The sequence below is a fragment of the Eptatretus burgeri genome, chromosome 14 (assembly GCF_056783735.1).
Source record: "Eptatretus burgeri isolate ZD-2024b chromosome 14, Ebu_testis_v1, whole genome shotgun sequence".
Classification (NCBI taxonomy): Eukaryota; Metazoa; Chordata; class Myxini; order Myxiniformes; family Myxinidae; genus Eptatretus; species Eptatretus burgeri.
The window spans coordinates 63,679,809-63,688,179 of NC_140974.1; the positions used below are offsets into that span (position 1 = coordinate 63,679,809).

The following is an 8,371-nucleotide window of genomic DNA, read 5'->3' on the forward strand; positions in this document are numbered from 1 at the left end:
TCACTGAAAGCTGGTCGATGGAAGAAAAACAAGCTCAAATGAGCTAAGATCCTCGTCCTCTTAATGATGACGTCATAAAAACGAATATGACGTCATTGTGATGTATCAGGTTTGCGATAATTATCTGTGCTAATGCCCGGCTTGATTCCCGCAAACAAAATTCAAACAGCTTGCCTAGTTTCAGAGATAATGGTATAGGCGATTTCCATTAGTGGCGATATTATGACATAAACTTTTTTTCTCGGAAGAATTTCCAAAATCGGAGATGGTTACTGTCTGCGCGTGGGCTTTCTGCATATACATGGCAAGTTTCACGAAGATCTGATGAAAACTCTGGGTTGTGAAACAAAAAATGTCAAAAAATAGGAATGACGTCATAAAAATTGATATGACGTCATAGTGATGTATCATATGTGCGTTTATTCATCTCTGATAATGCCCCGTTCGATTCCCACAAGCAGAATTCAAAAAGCTTGCCTAGTTTCGGAGATAATTTTTTAGGCGATTTCCATTAGCGGAGATATTTTGACGTCATAACTTTTTTTGTAGGAGGAATTTTCAAAATCGGAGATGGTTACTGTCTGCGCAGGGTATTTTTACATATATGTGCCAAGTTTCAGGAAGTTTCGATGAAAACTGTAGGCTGTGAAACAAAAAAGTCCACAAGAAGAAGATGAAGAACAACAACTTGAGGAAGACTTTGAGATCCTCCACGAGGATCTAAAAAGGTGACGCCACCTCCCTGAGAAGAGGAAGAAGAGGGTGCAACAAGAAAATAGGTTGTCCATCTCTATATATAAAACTGAAATGTTTTTTTCTTTGTGACCTTATTGCTTTGAGCTCCCAAAGTTAATTCACAACGAAACTTTCTATCATCAGATTTTTAACCACGATGTACCTGATGTGGATTTTTTTTACCCACCTTGTTGTGATCGTTGTCCCCCTGAAGGATTCTAACTGGTCGATTGTGGAATCTTATTTGACTTCAGACAGAGTTTAACGTTTGTCCGATTTGATTATAAAATCCTACAAAAAACCCTATCGACACTGATAAAACTGATGTCCACACAAGTCCTTCCTTGTGAAACAATTTATTTCCTAATTATACACCATACACTTCTCACCCTTGTACAATGAACTTAAGAATCCCCATTGATTGCAATATTATTTGGTTCTATTTCATTTATTCTTACTTTAGTTAACAGTTAGACCAACCCGATTCAATTCACTTCTACATTACATCAGAGAGTTTTATTCTAACTTGGTACTTGGTCAGTTCCAAGGAGTACGAGCCACTGAGAAACTATACTTCCTCACGTGCTCGTACTGAGAACAATGTGCCTTTCAAAGCATTTATACTTCCATGAGAGAAAGGTTGGGGGATATTCACCCAGACTGTAGACGTGTCCTTTAGACAAAAAGCCACTTCGTACATTTTCTAAGCAAAGGTTCATTTATCAGCTCGGTCACTCTGCTCCAGAACAACACATTTCTTATCATTTAGGGCAAAAGTCTTTTGGCCAGAAATGACAGCCAATTCAATTTGCAGCATAAAAGTTACATTTCAGAAACTCCATTTGTTACAATTTAAAATACATTAATATAAATTTTTCCCCCACACACCTAAAAAGGCAGTTTAAACAGTCATGAGGAGGTCATTTAGACCATTATTGCAGTGTTGCACTCCAGAGTTAATTTATTTATTAACATGTGGTAATTTCTTTACTACAGCTACACTCTGTATGGTCTGTGGACCCCATTAGGCCATTTAGACCCCTTAGACCCCTTAATACCCATTTAGACCCTTTTGAGATGTATAGAGCGTCTTTGACCCTTTCGACACTTTCCAGACCTATAGACCTTTTAAGACCCTTTTGGACAATTTCAGACCATTTGGACATCTCAGACCACTTTTGCTCTCTCGCCCTTATAGACCCCTGTAGACCCTTCGACCCTTAAAACACTTTTGACTCCTTTTTGACCTTGTAAGACCCTTAAGCCACTTTAGACCCCTCCTACACCATTTAGAAAATCGAAAAAGATTCCTCTGAAAATCATTTTTGACGACGTTTTTCGTGCACCATTCGCGTTGCATCACAAATTGCGATGACGAATCGACACTGATATCCCAAAGTGAAACTGATGTAGAAAAGTGAAACCGAAACTACTGATCTATGGATCATGGAATGGGATACCAGAATGAAATGCTGCGAGAAATACTGAACGGAAATTGCTGAAAGCAAAGCTATGGGGGGTCTATCGAGTGGCGGCAAGTTGGGGACTGAAGAAGCGATGTGGAGAGGGATAGGTGTCTGTAGGTGGTCAGTTGGCATGTAAAGAACTTTGGTGATCTTCCATCAGGCGGTAGGCCCAAAACATGCCTAAACTAGTTTCCCAGCCAAGCTTTCATCATCTCACCCTCACTCCCAAGTAATACTTCGGAGGTACAACAAGCATGGATTGGAAATCTTCGTTGGTGGAATAGAACAAGGTTAGCAAGGTTACCAGCTCCACCTACTGCGATATCTGCACACTGAATATTTACACTGAATTCCCTTTTCTACCAACACACACTCATTTGAGGTGAGACGAACCCGTCAGTGACGGGTACCCTGTTAGTCATTAAATAACAGAAAAGGTATTACAAAACATTTGTACAAGCTTTGACTTAAACATAAATCAGGTTGTTGAAATTATTTTGAAAAATTATGTTCTAAATGAATTCTAATGAAAATCGATTTTGTTTTGTAACAAAGCTCCAGATACGTGTAGCAGTGGACGAGGGGGAGGGATGGTGCAGAGGGGAGAAATTCGTAAACAGATTATAATGTCAATTTTATGACTGCAGTCATCCTGCCGGATGTTGACTCGACAAAGCCTTGAGTTCAACGTTTGAGTAATCACTATTGGACAGAGCACTCATCACAAAGAGACAAAAATCCAAACCGTTTATCCATAAAAGGTATTTTAACCCAAAGTTATTCCAACCTTTTACCATTATATAAGAATCAAGATTCTGCTATGGAGACATGAATGGTAACCTGCACAGACATGACAATGTAGACTAGCAACATAACTATTGCAGGGACTAACAAACAAGGCTCTCTATACAATAATAGATGAAATGAACAAGACGTTGATCGAGGTATGCTACCCACCATGGGAAGCAAGCACTTATTTGTCCTGAGAAAGGGTTAACACCCAAAACGTCAGCTTCTCCGTGCTTCTCACAGCAGTTATCATACCTCGATCAAAGTTTCATTGATTCCATCCATTGTTTTACCTGTCCACCTCGGTGGATGGACAGTATCCTTAATTCTTCATTCTTTCTATATAATAGTCATGAAAAAATTACAAACAGGAATAAATTATATTGCTATGTGCAGGATGTGTGAAATGAGTTAGAAACCTGCATCAAGTTCATGCAAGTCCAAAAGTAACTTGATTTACCTGCAAAAGAATAACTGTGACGGCACTATATATTTTATTATTTACTTTTACATTTGCTATTCGATTCACTTGGCAGGTGTGCTGTTATGGAATGTTTCAGTGCCATTCTCATCGTAATCAAACCCAGCACCTCTGACTTACAAGGCAGGCATTTTACACTCATTAATACACATCCAAACTGATGACGACAAAAACATTTCTATATTTTCTCGTCTTAAACCCAGTTTGATAATGAAAATAAAGAGGCGCAATTGTAAAACATTTCATTTAATTTTTTCATTTATTATTTTGCAGGTACATCAATACATACATTGCATCCCTGCAGGATTGCTAAAAAGTGAACCAAATCGCTATCGAGTAGCTCTCCTAAATTATATTTCATATGAATCTATATGGGGGGAACACGACATGAACATTTTAATGAGAAATTTTCAAAATGTTGGGTTTTCTCGGTTTCCTGCACATAATTCATCTTTTATGAGAACACTCCAAAAAAACAAGAAACAAGAGGAAAAAAAAAAAAAAACAGGAAAACAATTTATGAAATTAAAAAATATTTTTGAAGACTATATTTACCGGGGCTGGTGGGATAGCCTTGAGGTTTGCACACTACCCTTTGAGTTGTCTTGTCTGGGTTTGAATGTTGACCCAGCAATAAACTGTGTCATCCTGGTGTTTCGCAGACAGGGTGAGGCGTCGATGTGTGTGCCGTCCCTCTGAAAGACGTTAGACCAGAGGAGCATCTGTCAGCAATGATGGTTGGTGGACATAAAAGATCCTAAAGTATCTTTCAAGAAAAGTAGATGAGTTATATGGCTGACCCATTGAACGAATTACAAATTCCTGTCCAAACTTTCTTTTGCTAATCCGCACTTAGCAAGTGTCGTATGCCATTACCCCCACCATGAGCTGAGGGACGCCTACATCCTTCAGTGGACTTAAAACAGGCCGAGGAGGACAATGATGACAATGACGATAAGGCTCATGGAGGAGGTTTTTGTATAATACATGTATAATGCGTCTTCTGGCAGGGCACCTGGGCATCGTAGATGGAGCAGAGAGTCCAGCCTATATTATATATGCATTTTAGTAATAAAATTGAAGTCCGCAACCTTCATCACCCGTGATGTACCAAAGTTTGTTCACGCCGTTAAAATAAAATTGCGGTTGAAGGAGGTCTACAGTGGAGGGAGGGTGGAGGGGGGAAGGGGGTTTCCCTCAAAAGATGGATTTGTGTCTTCTCTGAAACACAAAATTTCGATGAAACTTGACCACAACCTTCATCACTCATGATCCACCAAAGTTTGTTAACGGCATTAAAAAAAACATCTCCGGATGCTTTCACTTCGGGCAGGAGCGCCCATCTCAGCCCACCATCGGTGGGCAATTTAAAGTGGTGATATTTCCACAAAGTGATGCTTTCTTCTGGAACACACTGTACACTTGAAAATTTTGGGACAAATTATAACCATATTTGGCCTTGCTGAACCACACCGTAATGTTTTTGTGCAAAAAAATGCAACAAAACATAATTTTCCACAAAGTGATGTTTTTTGGGACACACTCTCAATCTGACATTATTTTTTTGTTACATACTACAACCATATTTGGGCTTGCTGGATCACACTGTAAAGTTTTTGTGATGTAAAACGCCAAGTGATCAATTTTGAAGTTTTCATCATATATAAACTGTTGAGGGAAAGGCAGCATGAGGGGAAGGGAAGGCAGCATGAGGGGAGGGGAGGGCAGTATGAGGGGAGGGGAAGGCAGCATGAGGGGAGGGGAAGGCAGCATGAGGGGAGGGGGAGGCAGCATGAGGGGAAGGGAGGGCAGCGTGAGGGGAGGGGAAGGCAGCATGAGGGGAGGGGAAGGCAGCATAAGGGGAAGGGAAGGCAGCATGAGGGGAAGGGAAGGCAGCATGAGGGGAGGTGAAGGCAGCATAAGGGGAGGGGAAGGCAGTGTGAGGGAAAGGGAAGGCAGCATGAGAGGAAGGGAAGGCAGCACCAGGGGAAGGGAAGGCAGCATGCAGGGAAGGGAAGGCAGCATGAGGGGAGGGGAAGGCAGCATGAGGGGAAGGGAGGCAGCATACGAGGGCATTACCAGCGTGATAAAACGCGCCCAAACAGCAACATTTTCTTTTTAACCACCATGTTCTGTATAAAACTGGACAGGAGCATTTAAAAATTAAAACCACTGCTATTTACCTGGCAAAGGCTTGCCTGCATGAATGCCCCCCAACACCCCATACGCGTTCCTCCAACCTCCTCACGGTCCATGCTAACCATGCACGCACAGCGGTGATATACTCATCCTTTCACTCACACACATGCACGGATTTCCCTGCACCCCCAATACACGGTGGTATGTCCCACATGGCCTCAATGCAGCAGCACGTCTACTCTGCACATGGCTTCAGCATTGCAGCACATCTGCTCCCCATGTGCTGAAGCACATGGTTCACGAGGCAGCCGCTTAACCTCCTCCACAGTGCCACACACCAGGGGCCCGGATGCCAGTTTGAGTTCGGACTGCGTGCCAGCGAAAACCGCTCACCGCACACATGTAACCAAGCATGGATGCATGCACACACCCCACGGAGAGTCATTTGTTCTCATTTGTACTCTGTCCATGTGTGCTGTCTACGTACGTCTTCATTTTCAGCAACTGCCGACTATTAATATGTTGCAGCAACTATTATTATATTATATGAAAATGTTGTCATGAAAGCAGATCATACAAAATGGTGAAAAAGCAAACTGCATAAGTCATTGCTGAAAAAAAGGACTCCTGTAGACTGTAATGCCATGGCTTGCAAAAAAAGGTGACAGAGCATCGTGTTGTGCTTAATGAAGTTACACTTTCTGCACATTCCTTTATCTTTTCTTCACTCAATATAATCATCTGAACAGTAGAAAAAATAATGTTCAATGCTTTTGCTTAAATAAATACACTCAGTTAAAAAAATCGCTTATTTGTTAAAATTTCCCGATTTCACTCTAGACACTTATTTAGTGCATGAGATCCAATTCTCAAATCAAATGTAATATTTACATTATATACTTTAATTCGTCCGTGAGAGTAGATCACGTTTCCAAATGAAGGCATGTTTAAATAGGCCAAATAAAATGGTGAATTAAGACTCCACCCGAGCAAGCTGACAGAGGGCTCACCAAGGATGATGCCATGGTAAAGGATAATTTAATAAGGCTGTTAATTGTCTTTGAAAGGGGTGTTTAAATTAATCCAAACACTCAATTTTCACTTAGACACTCCCTTGGAGTTCTCTTATTATGCATGCAAAGTTTGGGGGCGCTAGGTTTCATGGTTTTTGAGATATGGAGGAGACACACACACTGACATTTATTAGTGTAGATACTAGCAGGGGTGCCCGTCATTGCCGGGAAATACAGGGTCCCTCCTCCCACCCCTTCCATCCCCTCTCCCATCCCTTCTCCTCCCTCATCCTACACCTCCCCCTGCCTCCTCCCACACCCCCTTCGTCTGCCTCTCTTGAATAGTGGAGGTTAGGGTCAGGTCAGGTATGGGAGCATGTGCCAGAACAGCGCGTCGCTGCGTCCACTTTCCGCCGGTACTCCAGGGGCCTCCGTCTGGCCATCCCCCAGGCAGATGCCAGGCCCATCCCCATCTCCTTGAGATGATGGTCAACCTGCTGCAACCATGAGGCACGTGGTCGGCCCACTGGCCTCCTCCACTCATGAGACTCCCTCGCTGAGAGAATCTGGTGAGCAGGATCAGCGGCAGGAAAACGAGCCACATGTCCATACAGCCGCAACTGACGCTCACGGACTATGCAGGTAACAAATCTCATCCGAGTCTCTCTCAGCAACTGCTCGTTGGACACAAAATCCGACCAGCGATAGCCAAGGATTCTCCGAAGACACCTGGTACCAAAGGAATTAAGTCTCCGTCTCAGATCCTTGGTCAGAGTCCAAGTCTCGCACCCATAGAGCAAGACTGGAAGTACCAAGGACCTGAAGACTCGGACTTTCGTCCTCCCGCACAGGTACCGGCAGCGCCACACCCCATGATCCAGTGAATCCATGACTCCCCAGGCCCGACCCAGACGTCTATTGACCTCTGACTCGCAGCCAGCAGAGACATGAATATCACTGCCAAGGTAAGTGAATCTCTCCACGACCTCAACATCCTCACCACAAACAGACACAGACAGGACAGCAGCATCCAAGATGTCACCGAAAGCCTGGATCTTAGTTTTAACCCAAGAAACCCGTAATCCCAGCGGCTCCGACTCCTCATTCAGCACCTCGAGGGCCCCCAAAAGGATGTCTAAAGTCTCCGCAAAGATGACTGCATCATCTGCAAAATCAAGGTCTGAGATCTTGATATTCCCAAACGATGCACCGCAACTTGATCTCTCCGACATCCTCCCTAAAATCCAGTCCATACAAGTGCTGAAAAGTGTGGGGACAAGTACACATCCCTGACGAACTCCAGTAACAACTGGAAATAAGTCAGAGATGGTACCACCACACTTCACAGCACTCTCAGTACCAGAGTAGAGTTCAGACATCAGATCGATCAGTTTTGGTGGCACCCCACGAAGACCAAGAATCCTCCAGAGGACATCCCGATTCACTGAATCGAACGCTTTGCAGAGATCAACATAGGCTGCAAGCAGCCCCTGCCAAAACTCTCGTCTGCGTTCGGTGAGGACACGAAGGGCAAGGATACGGTCAATCGTTGACCTCTTTGGTGTAAAGCCTGACTGCTCTGGACGCTGGTGCTCAAGCAGATGGTGGCGAACCCTATCAAGAATTATCCGAGCAAAGACCTTGCCCGGCACTGAAAGCAGCGTCACCCCTCGGTAGTTGTTGCAGTCTTGGCGATCACCCTTTCCTTTACAGAGAGGGACAACAAGGCCCCTCTTCCAGTCAGTTGG

The 8,371-nt window shown here is 43.5% G+C and overlaps 1 protein-coding gene and 1 long non-coding RNA gene across 3 annotated transcripts in view; one reads left to right on the forward strand and one right to left on the reverse strand.

The window, feature by feature from the left end:
• The window catches only part of LOC147013405 (uncharacterized), a 40,360-nt gene that overhangs the window by 22,787 nt on the left and 9,202 nt on the right, over positions 1–8,371 (forward strand). The window lies entirely within an intron of this gene.
• Positions 3,795–8,371, reverse strand: part of LOC147013406 (uncharacterized) — a 53,166-nt gene continuing 48,589 nt past the window's right edge. For both annotated transcript variants that reach the window (XR_015051328.1, XR_015051329.1), the window contains exon 4: positions 3,795–4,166. This is a non-coding gene — a long non-coding RNA (uncharacterized LOC147013406). The remainder of the gene's footprint in view (positions 4,167–8,371) is intronic.